At 39.2% G+C, this 27,022-nt stretch overlaps 1 pseudogene; it reads right to left on the bottom strand.

Annotated features, from left to right (window-relative positions):
- Positions 1 to 452: 452 nt before the first annotated feature.
- Positions 453 to 27,022, bottom strand: part of LOC103561012 (fatty acid desaturase 2-like protein FADS2B) — a 40,390-nt pseudogene continuing 13,820 nt past the window's right edge.

Raw genomic sequence — 27,022 nt, 5'->3', positions numbered from 1 at the left:
GAGATTAGGCAAACAAATCTTACACTCAGGGACACTCTATTCTTTAGCAGAACAACAGTCACCTTTAAATGTTGAACCTTAACCTGGTTGATCAGTTTCTATTGGTCCTGCATGTAGAAAGCTCCTTTAAGAGATTTTTATAACTTGGACAGGAAGTGTATATCTATACACGTTAATTACACATCGGCATGTACAATAATGAAAATCTAAAGTGAATATTGAAACATTTAAAGAGAGTTTAATGTCAATTATACTCAATTTTAAAGAAAATGAAGTTGACATATTTGAAAGAAGAATAAGCAAAAATTTGTACTTCATTAGGAACTTCTTAAATACATGATTCTCTTCTAAAAATGATTGCACTGTTTTCAAAAATACCCCATTAGAAGTCTCTGCTTTAGCCCATTTCTGCCTATTCCCTCTTCATCAGTAAAGCTTTACCTGCTCCCTGAATTTATGCCCAGTGACCAAGATAATCTGACTAAGGTATACTGGTAGAACTAAGTTCAAGATCCTATTGAAAAAATGAAAACGTTGGCTCCCATTTCCCTTTTGTCACCCTGGCCAAAGCCACCTTGTGTTTCCTCTGCTTCTTATTGGTAGGGAAAATCTTCAGGGAAGGGGGTTATCATGTGTCCTTGGAACTCACACTCCTGGCACACTCAGGTATGCCAATAGTGCTCACAGTTAAGCAGCAAAGATCTCTTGCACATTCACCAACCCTCTTCAGAGAAGCAATTACATGCATATTCAGTCTGAGATTCTGCATCATGTTTCTGTGTTTCGTAGTAAGCATCCTTCCAGAGGGCTCCAGATTTCTTCAAAGTCCTGTGGGAGGGGTAAAAAAATCATCAGGAGGTGAGACCCTAAGGTAAAAGAAGCTACTCCACAGATCATTTGTTCCTTTATCTGGTTCAAGGCAATGCTGTCATTTTCAACTATATCTCAATAACGTCTTTCTCTGTTGCCCAGTGGTAGGAGACAAATACACTGAACTGTTTTTTAGCAGATGTGTTCACCTTTCCTTTACGGAGGAGATTGAGCTTTTCTTTCATTTTATTCTCTTCTGTACCCCAAATCATCACCTATCCTTTTCTCTATCACTTAAAATAAAAAGGTTTCTCTGAGTCACTATAAGATAAAGCTGATACTTATAAACCACTCCATCTGATATCCACCTATGCATCCTATTTTATAATGTGAAAGATATTTTTCTAGGTTCTGGAGCTACAGCAATGAACAGGACAGATGTAAGTCCTGTTAACATGGAGGTCCTGATCTAGATTGGGAGACTCATTTTAAATAATTTATTAACCAATATGTTATTTCTTTTTTTTTCTTTATTTTTTTTAAAGATTGGCACCTAAGCTAACATCTGCTGCCAATCTTTTTTTTCTTTCTTCTCCCCAAAGGCCCCCCAGAACATAGTTGTATATTCTAGTTGTAGGTGCTTCTGGCTCTGCTATGTGGGATGCTGCCTCAGCATGGACTGATGAGCGGTGCCATGTCTGCGCCCAGGATCAGAACCAGTGAAACCCCGGGCTGAAGAAGTGGAACGCGCAAACTTAACAACTTGGTCACGGGCCGGCCCAACCAATATGTTATTTAATCACGATTGTGATAAAAGTCATGAATGAAGAGATCAAGGTGCTACAAGAGCATGGGATGGAATTAGTGTTGGGGGTCAGGGATGACTGAGATGAGGAAAAGGCATTTGACATGAACTGTGAAGAATGAATCCAAATTGAGAAGATGATATGAAAGGAGGTGGTAGGTTGGAAGAGACTTATAAGCAGAAGAAAACGTGGGAAAGAAATAAAATAGCACAGAGCAAAGAATTATGTAGCAACTGAAGGGAGGCCAGATATCTGGAGGGCAGAGAAGGAGGAGGGGAGTGGCAGAGAGTATGAAACTGGAGCACTAGTCGGGGCTCAGATCAGACTGGGCCTGGCCTTGTTGGCCCCATTCAAGATATTGTTTTGTTCTGATATTTTGCAATCCTAAAAGAAAGAAAGTTATTAAACCTAGAGCACTGGCTGTTAATTTGAGCAGTACACTTTTCTCTTAGGAACTGTGAATGCTTTATGATGAGTATGGATTTTCAGTTTCCCCAGGTCTCATCACTCTTGCTTAGTCATCCCAGGGGTCAGTATACAGGTGGTCAATCATCCATGCCTGATTCACAGACTTATGTCCCACCAAACCCTGCAGGCATCTGAGTTTGCCACCCTGGACCAGATGACTTGGCCGTCTCTTCCACCACTTAAATCTAAAGCAGGTAGAGGTTCTGCAGGTGGATACAAAGACAAGTAATACACAGCCCTGATTTTTAAGACGCTTGAAATTTAGTATGGCAGCAAGATAGCACCTAGAAGGCATTAGGTAACAGTAAGAATTATTATTATCATTGCTGTAATTGATATTGTGCCCTGGAGAGTCTCATGTCCATAGGGGGCATACACAGGTGTTCGTGATGAATGGTTGTTGGGTGAATGAATCCTAAGCCAGGGAATAGTTTGGGGAGCAGCTGTGAAGGGAAATGAGGGCTGTGAGTTGAAAGAGACTCTATTACCTGAAAATATCTCCAACTGCCTTCAACAAGGGTTTTTTCACATACTGCAATCCATGCTTGGCACACAGTGACTTCACCAGAGGTGCCACCTTGTGATAATTATGGCGTGGCATTGTAGGGAACAGACTAGCGAAACAGAGACAGGAGATATAAAACTTAGACCTAACGAGAAACTCGAAGGAAAGATGCCTTTTCCCTATTACTTAACAAAATTATATCAGCAATGCAGACCCAATCTTGACCTTGAGCAATACTTCTGTTCTGGGAAATTCAAAAATTCCTGGAAAAGTGCTGTCATTTTAGCTCTTAACCCTCTATGAGCCCTGTGGGTGGCAAATGTTTAGGAAGAGCTAAGAGAATAAATATTAGCTCCCTTAAAAGTGTTTATTTTTGGCCAGGTCAAATGAAAGCATGCAGTTTTACACCATTTTGAATGACCTATAGACGTGAATATAACCACCCTCCATCTCTGTCTCTGTTTCTCTCTATCCATCTAACTGTTGTATCATGAATAGTTGAGTATTCAATGAGCTCTAGTCATGATATGTGCGGAAAAGTCCTAAGATATGAATAAGAAGTAAGGAGAGGTGGGTTTTTACCTAAGATTTTCACTAGTCACCAGATGACCTTCTAGGGTTTTAACCTCCTCCTTGGTAAAATCTGAATAATCATCCTTTCATTTTTTTTGCTGAAATTTTATAAGACTAACATGAGAGAAAGAATGAGAAAATATCATGAATAGATATAATATCTCATTCCCTCTCTGACTATTGCAGTATGTCTTAGACAGAGTGGATCTGGAAAGTGCCCCTCCTGAATATTCTAGACAGATTGACTCTCAAAGTATCATCATTTTCTCTTTCTTTAGGGCATGTCTACACAACTGACCCATTGGTAAAGTGTTTCCAGGTATCATTTGCAACTTGCAGGAGGGATTGGATTCTCTCATTGATTATTTTGTAACCTTAGCTCTAAAGATATAGGTATAGATAGATAAAGAAACTAAACTGTAATTAACTTTCAACAAAACTTTTTACTCAAGTGGTATAATCTTTCTTGGGTTTTGTCAACAAACCAAATGCAATTAAAACAATCACCAATTCCTAAGTCCATAGGAATCTGGAAACTGAGGTGCTGGTATTTTTCCAAGATTTCACTGCATTTACTCAAAACTGTTCTACCTCCTTTTCTTTCTTCCCTTCCTTACCATTGATCTTAAGAGAGAGAGAGCAGCCTTTAGAGAATTCTGGTTCATTTTTTCCTACTGAGATCTGGAGCCTAGGGCTCTGCTCTGGATTCTATGGGGATGCCGTGATAAGTGACAGCCCTGGGCCCTGTGATCACTACTATCACTTTTCCTATTACTCACTGGTGCTCAATTTGGAAGTTCAGGTGCCCAGTGAACCAGTCGTTGAAAAAGGACTGTTCAACATTACAGGTGGCCAAGACCTGCAAAGAAAAAGCTTACATTAGATGTAAATGAGCCCAAGGGTCAAACAGAGAAAATGTTTACTTATTCTTTTATTCAGTCAATCATTCAACAAGTGCTGATTGAGTACCTATTTTGTGTAAGAAACTACGCCAGATAAAAAGGATACACAGTCCTAGGTCTCAAGGAGTTTACAATTTAAAAAGGCAATAAGACATTTGCTAAGAAGTATATGCAAGGCAATAGATATGAAAACGTATGTAGGATTTAAGGGGGCTAAATCACTATCTGCCCTTGGATACAGAAGACTAAGGTGTCATGAATGAAGACTTTGGAAGACGGAAGTGGAGTTGTAAGATTTTGGTAGAGATTGTAGGAGTTAGAATACCATTTCCATCAGGTGGACTTGAATGACTTCTAAATTGAGAGGAAGGCATTCAATAGTTCTGTGCAAAGAAGTGCATTCCAATACTAGTGGCTTCCTTTGTAATCTAATGTATTCTAAAAAGATTATTCTGAGAAGGAGTTCATAGGCTTTTCCAGACAGCCAAGATTAAGAACCTTCATGAATGTCATTTTATTCAATGCCTTTCTAAGCTTTATTAGCAGTTGGGATTGCTGTCATCTTGAATGCGATTTTTGTGGTTGCTCTATGTCAATGTTTCTCCAAGTGTACTTCAGAAAAACTTGGGGTTCCCTAGGATTCTTTCAGGGGATCTGCAGTTTCAAAACTATTCTTGTAATTCTTCAAAAACATTATTCGCCTTTTTCATTCTCATTCTCTCATCCACATACAGTGGATTTTTCCAGAGGTCACTCAACATGGGATAGCATCATGACTCTGATGTTTATGTGCAATGGTTTTATTCTCGCTATTTTAAAATTAATTAATATTTTAAAATTTCTCAGTTTTATTTTCAAATACAGTAAATGTTAGCAGATATATTATATATGTACTTATATAGGTTATCATATAACCTATGCAAACAAAACTTGTTTGAGGTTCTCAGTAACTTTTAAGAATGTAAAGTAGTTCTATGACCAAAAGGTTTGAGAATCATTACTCTATGCTCCCTGAAATGTCCACTCAGTTTGGGAAAGAGTTTGGAGAAGGAAGCAGGATAATGACTGGATTCTGGAGTCAATCACAGCACAGCCAGTGGAAGGCTTAGGAGGCAGGGGTGTTGTGCATTAGTCACTTCTCTGTTAATCATTAATGGCATGCTTGAAGACCACGTCATATCTCCTCTCTAGGCTTCTCTATCTATACAATGAAATGAGGTGAATTCTAGGGTCCTTCTAGGTGAGACATTCATTCTGTAATTCTAGGAGTCTCAGATTCACTTGAAAGGCTGTGTCATGTGGCAGTTTAAAGCAGGGGTCAGTAAACTTTTTCTACAAAATGCCAGACAGTAAATATTTTAATCCTTTGTCACAGCTACTCAATTCTGCTGTCATAGCATGAAAGCAGTCATAGATAATATATAAATGAATGAGCATGGCTGTGTTCCAATAAAACTGTACTTCTGAAAACAGATAGTGAGCTGGATTTGGCCCTTGGACTGAAATTTATTGACCTTTGCTTCAGTGCAAGAGCTCTGAAATACAACTGCTAAGGTTTAAGACCTGCTTCTACCACTTATTAGCTGTGTGACTTTATGCAAGTTACTCAACTTCTTCATGCCTCAATTTTCTCATCTATAAAATGGGAGTAATCATAGCACATACCTCATGTAGTTAGATGCAAAGCAGTAGACACTGCCTGGCCCCTGGACAGTATTCAATACATATTATTATTATTTTTCGGGGGTGTAGGGATGATGAAGATTGGCCCTGAGTTAACATCTGTTGCCAATCTTGCTCTTTTGGTTTGAGTAAGAATCACCCTGAGCTAACATCTATGCCAATATTCCTCTATATTGTATGTGGAATGCTGTAACAGCATGGCCTTATGAGCACTGTGTAGCTCTACCCTCGAGATCTGAACCCGAAAAACCTGGGCCCCCAAAGCAGAGCGTGCAAACTCAACCACCATGTCACCAGGTCAGCTCCTGAATTATTATTATTTGAGGTAACCACATTCTAAATCAGTGTTGTTTGAAGTATCTTCTTCCAGGATTTCCCTTATTACCTGAGTACTGAGCCAGTCCTGATTCTCTTCTCTGGTCGTTATGTGGCTCAAATTGGTAACACATTATCCAGGGACTTTCAAGAAACCTTTAAGAGAATAAAAAGGGGAAGAAATGACTCCTTGGGGTGTTATGGTTCCAATCACCAGGCTGGAAGAGATGGCTGAGCAATGGAGGAAATGGAAGAGACCCAAAAGTTCCCCCAAAATGGTGGTCATGTGTTTTCCTCTCAGGAGGCCTTTATATCAGGAGATGACACTTTAAGAATTTGGGCACATAACCTGTCATACTGTCTAATGTATGGGAACAGTGCCCCAATAATTTGCTGTAAACATTGATGCAGGATCAAAAGCTATCTAGGGAACTTAACTGCACGTACAAAGTGATTGACAGCCTAAGCTTTGTCATCAGTTAGAGCTGGTTCCAATGTCTGGTTTGGCACTGCTAGTGGCCCTTACTGGCTCTATAAACTTGGGAAAGGGATTTAATCTCTCTGATTTTAGTTTAGGGAAATTCTCTAGTCATAAAGTAACTTTAAAATATTCCTCTCATTCCGTTATCTTTGGGAAGGGTTATGATATCTATTGGGATTAGATGGAACACAGCAATTGTGAATGAAGAAAGCGGGGAAAAAAAAAGATTGGGTAACATTTTTTCCAAGGAGCTCTTCGTATTAAACTATTTCCACCAATGTTTTTCACATTTTCTTGGAAATGTCACTGTTATAGAGAATGGGGCATAGTGTCATAATCTTCTGCTAATCACAAATTCATTAGACGAAGAAGGTAAAGGACCATCCAGGTTATGGGAATAAGAGGAGATTCTTGCTTTCTTACTTCACAAAATAGATGAGCAACAGGCTTCCAAAGATTCCATATGAAGGGCCAAATATGATGAAGTAGTGGATGTAAAAGCTGCTGACCCAGGGCAATTCCTGCAGAAAGAAGCGCTTGAAAGTTAGTTGCCATGAACACAATTGCAATTCCCCTTCATCGGGCTAGGGTCCCTTCACATACTGGCTAAATAATATGTCCTGTTACTCAAGGAAGCTACATCTGGCAGGGACCAAGCATTTTCATATTTCATTTTCTACCTGATCTAGCTTTAGAGAATGAGTTGTTACTCACCTCCCAATGCTTTCGGCTGTATATATGTCGCACGGTTTGCATGCTGATGTATCCAGGCATGAAGAAGGGAAGAACAACTGAAGAAGTCCAGAAGAAAAGATGGTGAATAAATGAGCAGATTGTGACCTCAAATGAGCAGGAGTCTATCTTTTCCCCATACCACCCCTAGAATGTTGCCCCTGAGAAAGAATGCAAGGTGGAGATCCACAACCACCTCCTAGACTCCACTGGGGTTTTTTGAGTCTCCGAGGATGAACCAGGAATTTGGTTCATACTCCCTCAAGGAGACTAGACAAGCTTTGAAGATTTGAGTCATTCTTGATGGAAGCATCCTGGAAGAGCTTCTTCTGCCAGCTTTCAAGTTTTCTCATGGTCTGTGGAATCCTTCTGTCCTTCACAATCTCTAGGATTCAGCCCTGTCACAATATATCAAGGTGGCAGAGATAAAGAAGGTTTACTCATTTCCTGGGTAGACGGTTATGTACCTGCTTCTCCCCTAAGACCAATGAGGCTGTCCGGAGCACAAGGGCATCTTATGGAAACCCTTTGGGTTTTGACTGACTCTCTCCTTCACCAAACTTTAGTCAAGTTCTCTGAATCCTCTTCTTGACTAGGCCTCAGAATTGGTCTACAAACTCTCAAACTCTGCAAATTCTCAACATAAATGATTTCATCCACCCTCCACACTAAGAGACTTGAACAAACACTAGCATAGTTTCTAATAGCTCAAGGCCAAATTTCTAGGATGACCGCAGCCCCCTTAAAGATCATGCCTAAGAAAGTTCAACACTGTCAACAAAAGGTACTGTTTGTTCAAGCCAAAACCTGACTATGGGCCTCTGACTTCCCTTTTCTTGGACCATTTCTGTTAGAAAATTTAAAATTATAAATCTTTCCTATGTCCCTTTGAGATGTATCTTCTACAATCCAGAAATATCTTTCTCAAGGACATAGGAGTCATCCTTTTGAAATATAATCATCAGGAAAGATAGTGCCCTGCATCCATGTCTCTGTGGGAGGGTAAGAGCCTAACACAGATTCCCTAATCACAGTGACCAGCGTTGCTTCCCCTCAATATCTTTCAGTAGTTTCCTTTAGCATGCCCCAGCGTTTAAAGTCTCCCACATTTTGATTCGCCAGAGTTGATCTCAGCTTATAATGAAGTCTCTATTTCCTGCAGCAGTTGCTTGAATAAAATCTGTCTTGCCACCTTTGAAAACACTCAGCTCTGTTTCTCTTTGACAGTTTGAGTGTGACTCATTTGTACCCAAGTTGCTAAGTTGACATTTGAAAGGAAAGGACACAGTGAAACAGCTGCTGAGAGCCCTGTGGTTTGTGAGGTGGGCATTCTGCAGTGAATCCACACCATTCATTCATTCTTCATAAGCTAAGGGCATATTGCAGAACTATAGACATGGGACTTGAGTTCAGAAAAGAAACTCCAGCTGCTTTTTTCTTATGTGAACACACATCTAGTTAGGCTAGGAGTCAACTGCTTTTCAAAATGGGGCACCAATGTCCTCACCCCTCATTTTGGTCCTGCAAGAAAAGGAGCAGGTGACTACTATAGGCAGAGGCTGCAGAATTCCAGCAGGAGCAGCAGGGCCAGTTGCCCCCATATCACAGAAATTGAGCCTACAGGCCACTCTGTTCAGGCATGTTACAGTTGAACAGTGGCAGTCAACATCTCAGCAAATTGGATTGTCTGCAACAGAGTTTCCCAGCCTTACCACTGTGGGCATTTTGGGCCAGACAATTCTGTATTGTTAGGTGCTATCCTATGTTTTGTAGGATGTTTAACAGCATCCTTGACCTTCTATCCCCTAGATGCCAGTAGCATCCCTCTGTCTCTGTTGTGATAACCAAAAATGTCTCCAGATATTGTCACATGTCCCATTGTGGGTTACATTGCTCCTAGTCAAGAACCACTGATCTACAGGAAATGTTTTGGACTTTCCCTGATTGGGGCTTATCTCTTGGATGTTTTAGACAAGCATATTTTGGGGTCCCGTGAGACCTTTATTTGTGAGCTGTTATTAGTTTGATTTTTATTAAGAGAAAAGCATTTTTGCTGCTGATGTTCTTTATTGGTACCAGCATTATTCAGCTATGCTAGTTTCTTTTAAACCTGGACCACATTCAGACCTGTTATATAAATCTGTATCTATGCCTAGCTATCAACCTATTTATCAATTGATTAATAGAGATAGATATAAAACAGGTACATATATGTATATCAGAACTATATATATACAACTGTCCACCAAGATATCTTCTACAGCTGTGTGTAAGCCCTAGGAACAGCCAGTTTTCTTTCACACAGAAGCTCTACAGGTATCTTTTATTCCCAGGCCTCTGCTTTTTCTGGCATCATCCTGTCAATGCTTTGGCATTCTTTTCCTATTTCTCTTTCCTCCTGATCCAAATACCACTATTCTTTTCCTCTTGACAGGTGTTTAGTCTATCCAGGATGAAAGTCCCAGATGCAAATCCCCTTGATTGGCATCCTTCTTTCCATCCTTATTGGAGTATCTCCTTCCCTGCCACATACCCAGAGTGATGAGACAACTATTAAATATTCCTATTTGCCTTTCCATTTTCCTTTTCAGGTCTTCACCCCAAAAAGTCTGAAAGAAGACATGCTGCTTTTCTCAGTCACAATAAGACATGGGCTGGTCTTTGTCAGAGGGTTCCAGTCTGCATTTTGGCCTGACAACTGCTTGCCTCAAGGAAATAGGATGACAAGAAATGTGGCTGCAAAAAGACTCACTCATTAAGAAGTACAGGTGCTGCTTCTCATAGTTGATGTATTTGATTTTCCTCTTGCCATACTGAATGGAGAGAGAAGAAAACATAAAAGACAACTTCTGAGCACTACACACGAGGACATCTGTGTGTGTGAATGAGTGTGTATGTGAGTGTCTAAAATCTCTATGGAAAGAGCTATCTGATCGAAGTTCACTGGTGGTAAAATTTGAGATAGTAGAAGAACCAGACCTGGAATGGGAGGTAATATTGTAGGACCTTTTGCTTTAATTAAATGTGGGAAATTCTTGCATGGATGGTTTATTAAACTTGACCATGGGGATTGCAATCATTTTTTTCTTTTTTATTCCCATGGAAGCCATTTTGAAATTTTCTGTCCTTCTGTAGAGAGGAGTGGTGATTGGGAAGGGAAATTTCTGATGAGTTTTCCTAGCTCTTCTTTAACTGGGGTGTATAGAATTCTTCTTGAGGCTGAGTCTCCATCTATATTTATTCATTCAAAATATATTTATTGAATGGTAATGTCAGGAAAGATATAGGCATGGGCCTTCCTATTTATCTCATCTTTCCTCCTTTGTGTTATCATCATGGATCTCATGCTGTGATTTTCTATTTCTAAGACATGATGATATTATATATAACCTCATGACAGGGAATTTGATTCGTTTTCTTGGGGTCTCCTCAGTTAATTTAGTCTTTCAGTGCACAAGACAGCAAATACCCTGAGAAGAAGCATAGAAGTAATGGTTATATCTCCAGTAACTAGCAGACATTCAATCAATGCTGAATTGAAGGAATGAATGAATAAATGATAATTCACATTCACTCTGTATTTTTGCTGTGTGTTCACTGAGTTACAACATCATGGGTGGTTACAACATCAAGACACCATGAGATCTTGCTTTCCTTATTCCCTTGATAACTTCACTCCTACGAACAGATTTCCTATCTTGTGGATAGTAGAGTTTTTCCATCCTTCTCTTATTGTCAAAAACAAAAAGAAATATCATGGTGATGAAGTAATAATAGCTAATTTCAGTTACTCTCAAACTTACAAATATTTAAGAAGTGGGAAGCATGGAAGAAAGAGTAGGTAGAAAATGCTTGAGAGTTAGCGAACCGAGGTGAAGGGCTGATTTTGAATATCACTCCAAAGGAGGACTCTGTGTCTTTCAGGTGCACATGACATGGCACATTGAAGATTTAATTCATACTTGTTGAAGGACTGAATGTTTGGAGAAACTAGTAGAAAGATTCACAGTAAAATGAGAAGAAAGAATAAGTTCCAGACTCATCAGAACTATTTTTTGATGTGAAATAACTGAATTTTAGAGTTTAAATAATTTTAAGTAATGTCTGGTATGGTAGCTTTGAAACTATAATGTACAGATGTCTATGTTTTAAGGCATAAAACTCCCAAGAGCATCTGTAAAACATGGAGAGGTAACCATCATTTGTGAAGGGCCAGCATGTGTATTGAATATGGCTCTAATGAAGGAACTTCTGGAGAAGGTCAGGTCGCTTCATGAACTTCAGTGAGATGAATCTCACAGATTCACTATATGGGGGAATGATTAGAGAAATTAAAATGTCACAGTTTTGTGATGTGCATAGGAGTCCAGTGACATCAAGTTGGTCCAAATTGTTTGCGGAGCCATGGTCAAAAGCAAGTGATTTGTGATCACACCCAATGATTTTCTTTTTAAATCTAGGCAGCATATTTCATCTCCTAATTCAGCTGGGGAAGAGGGTGAGTTCCCCAAAGCTGACAAAGCCTATTTTCAAAGAGTTGTACATAATTTGTGGTTTACGTACCTACCACAGGGCTTGGGCAGCAAGTGGTAAAACTATGTTCTCCTATTTTTATAAAAGTCCTAAATTCTTCTAGAAAGAGATAGCACCCTTGTCCTCAGTACCTTATCCTCAAGATTTATCATTTCTTCCTGAGGAGAGATACTTCTGTGGCTGTCTTTATACCTCCTTTGGAGTTGAAAGAAGACTACCTCCTAACAACCTTGGCAATTGTCTTTTACACAATGACTTTAAGTTGAGGTTTAAAAACAAATCAACATGTGATAATTTCTGGAGTTGACTTTTCCCCTTTTATTCCTGTGGTTTAAGAAGTCCAGAGGTGGGGTCTCTAAGTGTCTTACAAGGCATTTGGTCTATGGTTTATGTGTAAATGAACCAAAAGGAACATTAACTAAAAACAACAGCACAGTATCTTCTAGCTGAGCTGGAATTAGTGAGATGACTAGATATTTAGTTGTTTGTGATTTAGTGATTGTTGAATACACTGACATGTCTTCTCTAAGTGAATGTTTCTATATGATTGTTAAATTTTGAAGAGTCATCGCCAACCTCAATCATCTAGTTTCACTATCTAACATTAGCTTGAGTTCTCTCAGAGGTAGTGACAGGCACTGGGCAGGCATCCCTCTGCCACCAGGATTGAAGCAGAGTGATATGAGTTATCATATTCCCCACTGTAGGAGGTTGGACTTAGTGACCTGTATGGTCATAGAGTCATGCGCTCCACATCTCCTATTCTTACATCCCCCGATTCAGTTATTTCAAATCTGTAACTTGGATTCAAAGGAGTGATGCCCTCAGAATATGCTTGAAGCTGGAACCTCCAGCTTGATCTTTCCAAGACAAGGCTGTAGGCTTTTCCAAGAACCACTTCCAGGAACATTTCTCTGATGCTGTTTGTTTCAAAATATACCTCAACAGGTAGTAAATCTCCAAACAGAAACAGTGGCTGAAAACTAATATCTGGGTCTTTGGAGTAGATGTTCGGTTTTCCATGATGCTGGGGGTGTGCTGAAATCCACAAATTTCTTGATACACCCTGAGGAGAAGAGAGAGTTCATTAGCTGCAAGATTTATTTCCTGAAATATCCTTCACTACCGCAGTTTTCTGAATGCATCTCCAAAGTCAAAATAAGATATTTGACCTTCTCAAACTTATCCCCACAGCTGGGTCACAGAATGATTCACTAGACGGAGGCTCTCCAAGCCTACAAACAAATAATTATCTGATTCAGGAACATAATTTCAGGCTTAAACAACTCTGGATAACGAAAAATCATAAAAACCTGTTGAAATAAAATGTTTTTCCATATTTCTGTTCCATGACTCTCATTTAAATGAAAGCCTGAAGGTAGGTGGGGCAGAGAGTATTCTTCCCATTTGACAAATAAAGCAAGCTCAGCTCCAAGACTGGAATTAGTTCTGGGGAAAAAATGGCCCAATCATTTTGAAGAATCCTACTTCAATGAATATTTCAAGGAAGTATGGATCTGAAGTGATCCCCTAAGGGAGGTTGGCTCACATCATTGCATTCACAGGCTTCAATGTTTTCATATAAAAATAAATTAGAATAACAATATTTCAGCTAATGTCAAGCCTGAGTCATCTCTGACGAGGTTGTTTGCGGTTTTATCTCTCTTAATGAAAGTCCGAAGATCTTAATAGAGCAAAGGATCTAGAGCCGCATCAACCTAGTTTTGTATACTAGATGTATAAATACTGCTATGTGTTTTGGACAAATTACTCACCCTCTTTGAGGCTCAATTCCATCTCCAGTAAATATAGCATAATGACATTTATATCCTTGGGTCGTTTAGGGAGACTTGATACGCTGTACATAAAATGTTGGCACATTGAAATATTTAATTTCTCCTCCTTTCTCCCATTATGTTAAACATTTACAGAAGAATAAACAGTAGCAGTAGTTTTTTATTGAGGATTTGACGTCTCTCAATAAGTGGCCAATATGTGTTTTAGATCTGCACTGTGCAATACAGTAGCCACTAATCACATGTGGCTATTGAGCACATGAAACGTGACCAAATTAAGGTCGCCTGGAAGTGTATAATACATACTAGATTTTGAAGTCTCTGGATGAGAAAAGAATGTAAAATATCGTATTAGAAATTTTTATACTGATTACAAATTGAAATGATAATATTTGAATATATATGGTAATAAAGTTCCCTTTTAAAATGTGGCTATTAGAAAATTTAAAATGACATGTCATTTAAGTGTGATTGGCATCATTTTTCTGATGTTGGTTGATTCATCTATGGTAGAGTGGGGTGAGTATGCTTCAAAATCTGCAAGTGTTGCCTTTTCATAGTCTTCGTTGAATCTTCTCTTAGCAACCCACCCCCCTACCCCGATCCATTGGGAGAGGGATTCTCTTCTCACCTCTAACACTCTCTAATATCCTTACAGTGGAATGTCTGTCTCTCCAGTCCCGATCTCTCTCTTGAATCTCATGCTTGAATGGCAGTCGCTTTCCAAACATTTTCTTTTGGATGTCTCATGATATTTCAAATCAACGTGTGCTACTCAATTTCTATTCCCCCTTCTGAGGCCCCACTACACTCCACACTGCTGTCAAAGAGCATACCACACTCACTCTTAAAATCGCGTATTCACTCATTTATTCACCCATTCATTATTTATTCTGAAGTATGTCTCATACATCAGATACTGAGCTAGGCATTTGGAATATAGACATGATAAAATAGTGTTCCCACACTTATGAAACATTCAATCTAATGGGAGTAGTAGGCAATTAAACAAAGACCGTATGATAAGCAATGATTCTCTTTTTCGATTAAATCTTCTGAGAGCTATCATTTGGCCTCTTCCACTAGCTGATTGCACACTTTTAGCTAATGACTAACTGTGGAAATTGCTAATATGAGAAAAACGTTTTGATTCGTGATAGGTCAGGGAGCAGATCTTGACAACTCAAGGTCCTGGAGCTTAGAACAGTCATCAGAGTAATTATTGGTGTGATCTAAAGCTGCTGGCCCCACCCTTGCCCCTCTATCTGGAAGCCACTCTTGCTGGAGACCAAGGAGAGTGTGATCCATAAGGAAGTAAGGATTATCAGCTGCATGCAAAATGGGCTGATTCTGCACCAAGTTCCATGCAGAAATCACCCTAAGTCATTCTTTATTTCCAAGGTAGACCCTTTCTTCATAAAGTATAAAGAATCTAGACTCTGGACTGAAACCATCCTGAGTTTAAATCTCTGCTACTAGGTGCATGGCCTCGTGCAATTTCCTTATTGATAAAATGGATGAGGTTACCGGAAGGATTACAGGAAATGACATGCTTAACACTCCTCCCCCCAAAAATGTTTTAGGATGTAGTCATGGAAACAGTATGGGCCAGATTTTCAAGGAAGGTTCATTTTAAAGGTTCTGCCTCTTTATCCCTAAAATAACAATAGATTTTTATAGTTTCTGAAATATACACACTGGGGAGGACTTGAAAAATATGCTACAGGGAGTCCATTTTGATTTTAGGATTGCACAGAAGTTCCTATGGGTGACATTTCCTGCTTTATTTTCAAAAGGGCTCTTTTATTGTATAAACACTGCAAAGAACAGAACATACGTATTTTTGCACAGCTACTGAATGAAAATTTTAAGAATTTCCATGTCTGTGCGTTTTTCAGGGCGAGGGCAAATTGATACGAAATCAGGTTTTGAAATTTGAAATTGTGATGTGTATATAAGGCAGAGAAGTTGATGTTTATATGTTAATTTTCCTTGATACCTCCCTCCCGCTCACTTTTCCTTCTGACAGGTAATTGCTCTCCTCACATAGCTGAAGCCTATGTTCATATTGCTCATGAATCATTGGTTTTTCTACAAAACGGCAGAGTTTACTTGATTTACTTTCAGAGCTATTTCCCATTACTCTGTTCACAAGTCATGAAAGTCATATTTATTTCAACCAGAGCAAACTTATTTCTGAAAATACAATTGATAGAGAGAACTGTGTACAAATTTGAACCAATGAGAAAGCAGTGATTTTTTAAAAAGCATCAGCAAGAGTGGGGCTGATCTGAAATATTCCATACACTGGCACCAAACCAACTCCATGGCAGATGAGTCTCACTTTTCTTCTGACGTCCTCAGAATTGGGGAGAGAGGGTGGAGGTGTCCATTACCTGGATCTCACGATGACGTAAGAAACCATCTCTGCATTATTTCCGTGATAAGGATTTTTGAGTGAACCCAGAAACACTTCAACTATCCAACACTGGTGGATAAAGGGCAGAATAGGGTGCCTACATAAATTTTCTGGTAAAATGAAGCTTGTCACATATAATGACAATATATTATTCATTTTAACCATTTTGAGTGGCAGACATATTTCTAATATGAATCTGGATCCAACCCTGTGTTGTTTAATCTACTTAAGCCTCAGTTTGCTCAACCAGAGTGAGAGTAGATGAGAAGACTAGGTGATTCTAAGATTCTTCCAATTTAATGATGCCATGATTTATGGTCTAATTCCCTATCTTCTTAGTGACATAATTCAACATTTTTCTTAATGATTCTGGGTTCTTGTTTTGATTATGGAAAGATTGTGCTTAATATTGTTACTAATAATATTAGTAACAGCTGAACATTATTGAGCATTTCCCATATGTCATGCTTTGTGTTCAGCACAACACAGGTATATGACATATAATCCTAACAATATCCCTGTCGGGTTGAAGCCATCATCTATCTCCATTTTACAACTGAGGAAACTGAGGTTCATAGACATTAAGTAATTTGATCAAAGTGACCCAGCTAACTAGTGGCTGAGTTCCTACAGAAGGCAGGTCTGATGTTAGAGCCACAGTTCTTAATCCTGGCTGCAGGTTAGAATCACCTGGAGAGCTTTCAAAACAGTGCTGACGTCCAGACCCCATCACAGATGAATTAAATCAGAACCTCTAGAGAGGGTACCTGTACCTGGGAAGCAGTGTTTTCTAAAAGCTCTTCAGATGACTGTAAATGACAGCCAGAAAGGAGGAGCCAGAATGACTCCTCAATATTAGCTCCTAATATGAGAGATGGGAACCCTGAGGGCCAGAGATAGTATGTGACTTACTCAAGGTCACACGATAAGCATTATCAGAGGCAGGGCTAGAAGCCATTCTTAGCAGTCCTGTTCTGTTACCAAAGTTTCTTCATTCATGCATGCATTCATTCATTCATTCATTCAACAAATACTTATTGAAGACCTCCTATGTGCCAGGTACTCTGCTAGGTGCTGCACTGCAATGTGCATTGCGTAGGAGTGTGTGCCTCCCCTCCTGGAGCTACGTTAGGGGGGATAAAACCAACTGCCATCATCATCACCTTTTTTTCAGCAGTCTAGGTTTTGTAACCCAAGAATCTTGAACAGAGCCATCTGTAATTTCTTGCCCATCCTTTCTCTTTCTCTTCATATTTGTCTATTTTCCTGCATTTTTTCCTTTATTTCTTCATAGTCCCAGCCCTCTGGAATTAATCACGTTTGCTGGCATCCCTCAGCTTCCCAACGATAAATGTCCAGACCCGTTCTAAGAATACTCCCTCTCATGATTTTACAGGCACACCTTCATTTGTAAAGATGCAATCCTTCTCCCGTGAGGTGGCTCCTTAATGAGGTACCAGGGATTGGGCCAAATAGTTTACTGGGATAAGGAAAAATATTAGAATTTCTTGAATAAAAATAAATCTTATCCTTCTAAAATTCTAATTTTAGCATATATATTATAATGTTATATTACATATTAGTATATATAAATATATGTATATATAATACCTACATTGTTAGCATATTTATTTTTATTTGTGGGGTTGTAAAAACAGTTTTTATTGAGATCAGTGAACAGTCAAGGAAGCTTGGAAACTGGTGCCTTAGCAAATGACATTCAAGAATCCCATCACACTTCCTGAACATCTCATACCTCGAGATGACACATCAAATTTGTGCATCAGGCGGTTGCACTTGGACTTCTTAAATATGGATAGGTGTTCTGCATCATGCGTAAAAACGCACTCTGAACCTAGAAGAGATCAAATTGTGGTTAGAGAAATTGGGAAGTCAAGAGGTAATTAATAAATCAGCCTGCTAGTAGATTCAGGAGTCAGTTTGAGAACAAGAGTGTGAGATCTTCTCTGACCTCAAGCTAAGTTTACTTTGTATTTCTCACATATGTCGCTTTCTTTCCCAACTCCGTGCTTTTGCACAGATGATTCTCCAGCTGACAGTGCTCTCCTTGCCACCATCAGAATCTTTCAGTGTGGAGTGGAAAGAGCATGACCTGTGGAGTCAGGCAGATTTGGGTTCTAAACCTTCTTCACCATTTATGAGCTGTAAGACTCTTGGTAAGTCATTAGTAGCTTGAACCTCAGTTCTTCATCTGATAAGCAGGGATAATACCATCTTACTGATGGAGCTGTTACACAACTTAAATACATGTAAAGTGACTGGCTTATGCTAACCACCAAACAAATGTTTGCTTCCTTTCTTGTTTCCAAAAGTTGCTTTTCAAGGAATAAAGCAAGTTAGCTTTTCAAAAAAAAATTAACGTATGAAATTCTGGAATGAATGTTGGTGTTAATTCTCCGTAAAACCTTCCACAGTTATTCCAATTAGAACTAAAAGCCTCTTTCTGCCACAATAGGACATGTTTTTTCCTCTCTTTGACATCCATGTCATTGTGTCATATAGTATGTTAGATATTTAAATGATGGTCTCCTCCAGTGGATGACTTATTTTCCACAGGCAGGGTCTAGATGCATTGGTATTTCTTTCCCTAATACCATGTTGTGCTCATAGAAGGCCATGCTCAGAGATTCATTGATGGGGTCCCGCCCCGGCGGAGTCCAGGTTCCTGAGGGATGGACAGCGTCAGCACAATGAGGGGAAAATAAAGGGGACGTGAGACTTGGGTTGGTGTTAGCAAGTCCGACTTTACTGTGCACAAGTGTCGTTTATATATTTTTCAGGATTAGTACAGAAATAGTTCTACAAATATTCTCAGAGAGATAAGGAAGTAAAAAACGAGCACAAGAATATTTATTAGCATTCTATTCTATAGAGCATATGGTTAATGGTAGTCTTCTCCGCAATTAACTAGTGTTTGTTGTCTCTAAGCTAAAGGAGATAGGTACCTAGGCATCTGTTGTGATTCACGGTAAAGTTAAATCAAAGAGAGAAGGTCCAGGCCTCCGGACAGGACAGCAGTCTGTCTGGTTACATCCTGGTGGAGCCATCCCTGCCTCCCTCAATCATTTATGCCATTAGTGTAGATGGTTAATGGGAACAAAAGGCGACTCCAGGGTGTCTTATTCCCAGGGCTATCTGCATTCTCAACGGGCAGTTAAACCTCTTTACATTTTTGCGCCCTTTAGGGGGTGAAAGCATTCCTTTGTCTTTTAGATTGTGGAGCTAACAGTCCCTTAAGCACACTGCCGGAGAAAGTATCATTTTGTTAGTAAAGTAAAGGGCTGAAAAGCTAAGCTAAACTGTATATCTTCAAGAATAAAAAACAGAAATAAGTATAGACATAACCGTGCTAGAAAGCATGCATATAATTCAGAAAATATCAGGGGTGTTGGCTGGCCATTCTTCACCGAGGGGCATCCTTGCACCCCTCGGCCCTTCTACTCATCAATTATTTATTATTTATTGCTTTTAGGAGAAAACCTCTATAACATTTTAACAGAAAGCAGAAGGTCAAGAATAATATATAGATACTTCTTGATCATCCAATTAACCAACAAACTTAGAAGGACAATGCATATATATATTTAGACAAAGAACTGGAGGGAGAAGGAAACATTAACCAGATAGAGGCCATAAACCTAATTCGACATCTTATCTGGACAGGATTCCTTTCTGCTTGAATCAAGTGGGACTGTGTGCTCCTCCGTTAATTAACTGAAAAATATGTTGAAAGTTACCTGCAGGTGGTCACATTCTCTTACTATATTTAATTTTCCCAGGAGGTAGTGCCTCCCAAGCAGCCACCCAAAGGAGTGAAAACGGGAGGTTAAGAAAGGAAAAGGAACGAAGGGCAATTAGAAGCAGCACAGGTTTCAGAACTACGTGAGAGGCTGGCCGGTTATTCTTCACCAAGGGGCGACCCTGCACCCCTCGGCGTTAATTGGCTGGACCCTGTCAAACAGCCAATCAAATGATGTAGCCACGGCTCCCAGCAATTCATATTTGATTCAACAAGGATTCATCAAATGTCCTGCTATGTGCCACTTGCTGGTTGTCCTTTATGGCAAAATCTATGCATTCTTAATTTTCATATAATGAGATATAACCTCTGCTCTTGAACAATTCATGATTCGATGCATTGATAAATCTTGGTTGCTAAATGAATGAAAGATAAGAATGAGTGTTACCTGGCTGAGAGTAGAACTTCAGTTACTGAAGTGGTGTGGATAAAATTGGGCAGAGAGTAGCAACAGTCATGAATTAAATATTTACCATATACTAGGTCTTTTACACATTAACTTGGTTAGCTCTGTTTAGAATATTTCCATAAAAAAATTGTTATGCCCACTTTACAGACAAGAGAACTGGGGCCCAGTAAGATTTCGTGACTTGCTGGTGTGAGACACTGATGAGTAGCTTGCTAGGAAGCAGCAGGCAGCAGCTGAAACCAACCTAAAGAGAGAAGAAAAATGTCTAAGCTTTCCCCTGAAGATATTGCCTGGGCTTAGGATGCCACTTACCTGAGAAACTGTGAGAAGAAAGGAAATGAATATTGTAATAGTCCAGCTATTGCCAAAATGCCACAACATTAGCCAAGCCAGGGCTTCCAAAATCAAGATCTGGGCAAGGTGAAGGAAAAAGAACCCGAGATTGGCATTGAACATATTCATAGCCTCTAATTTCCTCCGCAATTCTTGGAAATCTTCCACCAACTGGGACTGCGAAATAAATGTTCAAGGAATGAATTAGTGCTATAAGGGGAAAAGAAACACAAATGAACATAATTAAGAGTTTATTTTATTAACTTACTAATGCCTTAACTTTGTGAATAGAAACTTGTTAATATTAATAAATTTAATTGGGAAGAAGTATAAGCAAGAAACAATGAACAAATAAAACCTTTAAAAAGGTTATGATAGGGGCCGGCCAGGGTTGTTATGGTTAAGCTCTTGTGCTATGACAGCAGCAACATGGCAGAGTGAACTGTTCCCTTTGTCTCTCCCTCTTTTGAATTACAAGTAAATTGACATTCACTGACCAATAGAGGAAGTCCACACAGCACAACAGGATGCCTGAGAGACATGCAGCTATACATCTGAGCATGGATAGACTGGCCCCACGGGAAGTGACAGACAGGTGAGCACTGCCTACTCTCCCCTGGTGGCCCTGTGTGTGCACAGAAACACTTCCCAACCTGGAACGAGTGCTCTGAAAATGGGTACATGCACCAGGGCGACTGTAGGAGGAGGTGGTGACAGCCATTAGCCTGCTCATGATCACTTTCCCAGCAGGGAGGTGGCGCCCACTGGGCCCCTACAGTGCCAAAGACTGGCCCTAGCTTGGTCTCAGGGAGGAAGCCCTGCCTGCCAAGCACAGGAGCCCCGTGGACTGCAAGCAGAGACTACATCAGATATACATGCTGGGGCAAGCACATTCCAGGCCCATGCAAGTGCCCACAGTGAGCACCAAAAGAGGAAATGTGTCCCAGTGTGGCTGTGGGAAAAGGCAGCGGCATCCCTTAGCCTGCTGGTGATCACTTTCATGGCAGGGAGGGGGAGCCCACCATGGCCCAGTCTCACCAAGGAATGGCACTAGCTCAGTCCAGAAAGAAAATCCTGCCAACCAATCACAGTCTCCACAAGCACCTGAATGCACCTCAGGCTTGGGCAAGCACCCATTGTACTCCCACAGCTGCCAGCAGATGAGGTGGGGCAAAAAACTCTGTTCGAGCTTCTTCCTAGCAGTGACAGATGGAGTCTGTGACCCAGTACTACCACAAATGCTGTGACAAAAGATTGGTTTCAGGGCCAACAGGGTGGCCTAGTAGTTAAGCTCACGTTCTCCACTTTGGTGGCCCAGGGTCCACTGGTTCAGATCCTGGGCACAGACCTACACACTGCATATCAAGACATGCGGTAGCAGGCATCCCACATATAAAATAGAGGAAGATGGGTAAGCCATTTGCTCAGGACCAAGCTTCCTCAGCAAAAACAGGAGGATTGGTGACAGGTGTTAGCTCAGGGCTAATCTTCCTCAAAAAAAAATCAATCAATCAATCAATAAAGATTAGTTCGTCAAACACTATTAGAAAAAGCAACAACAATTCAGACCAGAAAGAAAATGACAATTCTCCAGAAACCAACCCTGAAGCCATAGAAGTTAACAACCTAAATGACAGAGAATTCAAAATAGCTGTCATAAAGAAATTCAACCATTTACAAGAGAACACAGAAAGACAGTTCAAGCAGCTCAGGAATAAAATGAACCTCTTCAACAAAGAGATTGAAAGTATAAAAAAAGATGAAGCAGAAATTCTGGATATGAAAAACGCAATTAATGAGAAAAGAAGTAATCTAGATTCCTTAAGAAGTAGAGCTGATGTATGGAGGAAAGAATTAGTGATTTAGACAATAAAAATATAGAAATTCTATAAGTGGAAGAGGAGATAGAACTAAGATTTAAAATGAAAGAACTAATTCTTTGAGAAATATATGACACAATTAGAAAAAGCAGGATAAGGATTACAGGTATTCCAGAGGGAGAAGAGTTGGAGAAACGAGCAGAGAGCTTGACCTAAGAAATAATAGCTCATCACTTCCCAAACCTGGGGAAGGTTCCAACTTTACAAATACATGAAGCTAATACAATGCCTAATTACATCAATGCTAAAAGACTTTCTCCAAGGCATATAATACTAAAAATGGGAAAAGTCAGTTACAAAGGAGAAATATTAAGTCCAGCAAGGCAGATGAAAATAAACTGCAAAGGACATCCTATCAAGCTTTCAGCAGATATCTTGGAACAAACACTACATTCTAAGAGAGAATGGAATGATATATTCAAAATACTGAAAGAACGTTCAGCCAAGAATACGTTATCCAGTAAAACTTCCCTTTAGATGTGATGAAGAAAGAAAAGTTTTGTCAGCCAAAAGCTGAGGGATTTTATCACCACTAGACTTCACCAACAAGAAATAATTAAAGATGCTCTCACACCAGAAACAAAAAGGCAAAGGTCTACAAAGCTCTGAGCAAGGAGACAAATAGACAGACATGATCATAAAACTGCAGCCCTGTATCAGAACTGGGAGGCAAAGATACAATTGTAAGTTAAAATATAAAGGGGAAGTAGGCATCAAAAGTAACAATAAACACTTCAACTTGGCCTCAAAAACTCACAACATTAAAAACAGAACAATTTGTAACAGCAATAACTCACAAGGGGAGAGGAAAGGGAAGGAAGTTGCTCAGATTACTGGAGGTAAGAGGCTATGAGAAAATGTACAATCTCATCTATGAGATCGTTTAGACAATCCTGATGGTAACCACCAAAGAAAAAATCAGAGCAGAGCTACAATTCACAAAAAGAGAGAAAAGTGAGAAAACCTCCTTAGAAAACCACCAAAATGAAATGGCAGTCAGAAATACAAAGGGAGAGAAACAATGGAAACATAGAAAAATGAGAAAACAGGGGATAAAATGGTAGTATTAAGACCTCATATATCAATAATCATTCTAAATGTAAATACATTGAATTCTCCAATCAAAAGACACAGAGTAGCAGGATGATTAAAAAATAAGACCCAACAACATGCTGCTTCTAGGAAACACATTTCACCTCTGAAGACCAATATAGGCTTAGAGTGGAGGGATGGAAGACAGTACTCTAAGCAAATGGCAAACAAAAGAAGGGAGGGGTTGCCATCATTACATCAGACAGAGCAGACTTCAAGTTAAAAAAGACAATGAGAGACAAAGAGTGGCAGTGTATAATGATAAAAGTGACATTCCACCAAGAGGACAAAATACTAATTCATATATATGCACCCAACACAGGGACACCAAAGTACATAAAGCAATTATTAACAGACTTAAAGGAGGAAATTAACAGCAACACAATAGTAGTAGGGAATCTCAACACCCCACTACATCAAGGGACAGAACATCCAGACAAAAAGCCATGAGGAAATAGTAGATTTAAATGAAGCACTTGATAAGATGGATTTAACAGATATATACAGATCTTTCCATCCAAAACCAGCAGATAACACATTCTTCTCAAGTGCACGTGGATCATTCTCAAAGACAGACCATATGTTGGGAAAAAAGGCAAGCCTCAATACATTTGAGAAGGTTGAAATCATCCCGACCATCTTTTCTGACCATAAAACTATGAAACTAGAAATCAACTACAAGAAAAAAACTGGGAAGGACAGAAATATGTGGAAACTAACCAAATGCTATGGACATTCATTGGATCAAGGAAGAAATCAAAGTGGAAGGAAACTAGAAAATACCTAGAGAAAAACGAAAATGAAAATACAACATACCAGGTCTTACAGGATGCAGCAATGTCTGCCATAAGAGGGAAATTCATAGCAATACAGGGCCACATCAACAAGCAAGAAAAATCCCAAGTAAGTAGTCTTAAAATGCACCTAATAGAAGTAGAAAAAAAAAAAGAAGAAAAAAAGAAACCCAAAGTCAGCAGAAGGAGGTAAATAATGAAAACCAAGAAGAAATGAATGAAATAGAGACCAAAAAACAGTAGAACTGAATTAAGGAAACTAAGAGCAGTTTCTTTGTGAAGACAAACAAAACTGACAAACCTTTTACCAGACTTACCAAGAAAAAAAGAGAGAAGCCTCACATAAATAAAATTTGAAATGAAAGAAAAGAAATTAAAACAGTACTACAGAAATACAAAAGATTATAAGAGAATACTGTGAAAAGCTATATGCCCACAAATTGAATAATGCAGAAGAAAGGGATAAATTTCTAGACTTATACAACCACTTAAAACTGAGTCAAGAAGAAACAGAGAATCTGAGTAGACCAATCACGAGGAAAGAGATTGAAACAGTAATCAAAAACTTCCCAGAAAGCAAAAGACCAGGACCCGATGGCTTCTCAGGATAATTCTGCCAAACACTCAAAGATTTAATACCTATCTTTCTCAAACTATTTCAAAGAAGAAGATGGAATGCTTCCTAACTCTTTCTATGAGACTGAAATTACTCTGATACCAAAACTAGACAACGATGTCACAATGACGGAAAACTACAGGTCAGTATTGCTGATGAACTTAGATGCAAAAATCCTTAACAAAATATTGGCAAATCGAATATGGCAATGCATTAAAAGGATTGTACACCGTGGTCAAGTCAGATTTACTCCAAAGATGCAGGGATGGTTCAAAATATGCAAATCAATCAATGTGATACACCACGTTAATGAAATGAGGAATAATAATCACATCATCTCAATAGATGCAGAGAATGCCTTTGACAAAATCCAACATCCATTTATGATAAAACTCCCAGTTAAATGGGTATAGAAGGAAATTACCTCAACATAATATAGGCCGTATATGAGAAACTCACAGTGAACATCATACTTAATGGTGAAAAATTGAAAGCCATCTGTTTCAGAATAGGAACAGGACGAGGGTGCCCATTCTCTCCACTCCTATTCCACATAGGACTGGAGGTTTTGGCCAGAAGAATTAAACAAGAGAAAGAAATAAAGGTATCTGAACGGGAAAGAAAGAACTGAAATTCTTGCTGTCTGCAGATGACATAATTCTATGTCTAGGAAAACCTACAGAATCCACCAGAAAACTATTAGAAATAATCAATAACTGCAGTGAACTTGTAGGGTACAAATCAACATAAAAGACTCAGTTGCATTTCTATACACTAACAATGAAATACCAGAAAGAGAAATCAAGAATACAATCCCATTTACAGTCACAACAAAAAGAATAAAATATCTAGGAACAAACTTAATTAAAGAGCTGAAAGACCTCTACACTCAAAACTAGAAAACATTATTGAAAGAAATTGAAGGAGATATAATGAAATGGAAAGATATCACATGCTCATGGGTCAGAAGAATAAGCATAGTTAAAATGCCCACACTCTAAAGAAATCTACAGATTCATTGCAATCCCAATCAGAATCCCAATGACGTTCTTCCCCGAAATAGGACAAAGAAACCTAAAATTTACATGAAGCAGCAAAAGACCCCAAATAGGCAAAGCAATCTTGAGGAAAAACAACAAAGCTGGAGGCACAACAATCCCTGACTTCAAAATATAATTCAAAGCAATAGTAATCAAAGCAGTATCATGCTGGCACAAAAACAGACAAGCAAATCAAGGAAACAGAATTGACAGCCCAGAAATAAAACCACATATATATGGACAGTTAATTTTTGACAAAGGAGCCAAGAATGTACAATGTAGAATGGAAAATCTCTTCAGTAAATGTTGGGAAAACTGGACAGCCACATGCAAGAGAATGAAAGTAGACCATTATCTTGCACCATACACAAAACTTAACTCAAATTGATTAAAGATTTGAACGTAAGACCTGAAACCGTAAAACTCCTAGAAGAAAATATAGGCAGTACACAAGTTGACATTGTTCCTAGCAAGATCTTTTCGAATACCATGTCTACTCGGGCAAGTGAAACAAAGAGAAAGTCAACAAATGTTATTACATCAGACTAAAAATCTTCTGTAAAGCAAAGGAAACCATGAACAAAATGAAAAGAGAACCCACCAACTGGGAGAGAAATATTTGAAAATCATTTATCCAACAAGGGATTGATCTCCAAAATATATAAAGAACCCATAGAACTCAACAATAAAAAAAACGAACAGCTCAGGGCTGGCCCTGTGGCCATGTGGTTAAGTTTGTGTGCTCCGCTGCAGGAGGCCCAGTGTTTCGTTGGTTCAAATCCTGGGCGCGGACATGGCACTGCTCATCAAGCCACGCTGAGGCAGCGTTCCACATACCACAACTAGAAGGACCCACAACGAAGAATATACAACTATGTACCAGGGGGCTTTGGGGAGAAAAAGGAAAAAATAAAATATTTAAAAAAAAAAACAAAAACGAACAGCTCAATCAGAAAATAGCAAAGCATATGGACAGACATTTTTCCAAAGAAGATATACAGATGGCCAACAGACA

Source organism: Equus przewalskii, chromosome 11 (genome assembly GCF_037783145.1).
Source record: "Equus przewalskii isolate Varuska chromosome 11, EquPr2, whole genome shotgun sequence".
Classification (NCBI taxonomy): domain Eukaryota; kingdom Metazoa; phylum Chordata; class Mammalia; order Perissodactyla; family Equidae; genus Equus; species Equus przewalskii.
This window is presented reverse-complemented; position numbering and strand designations above follow the sequence as displayed.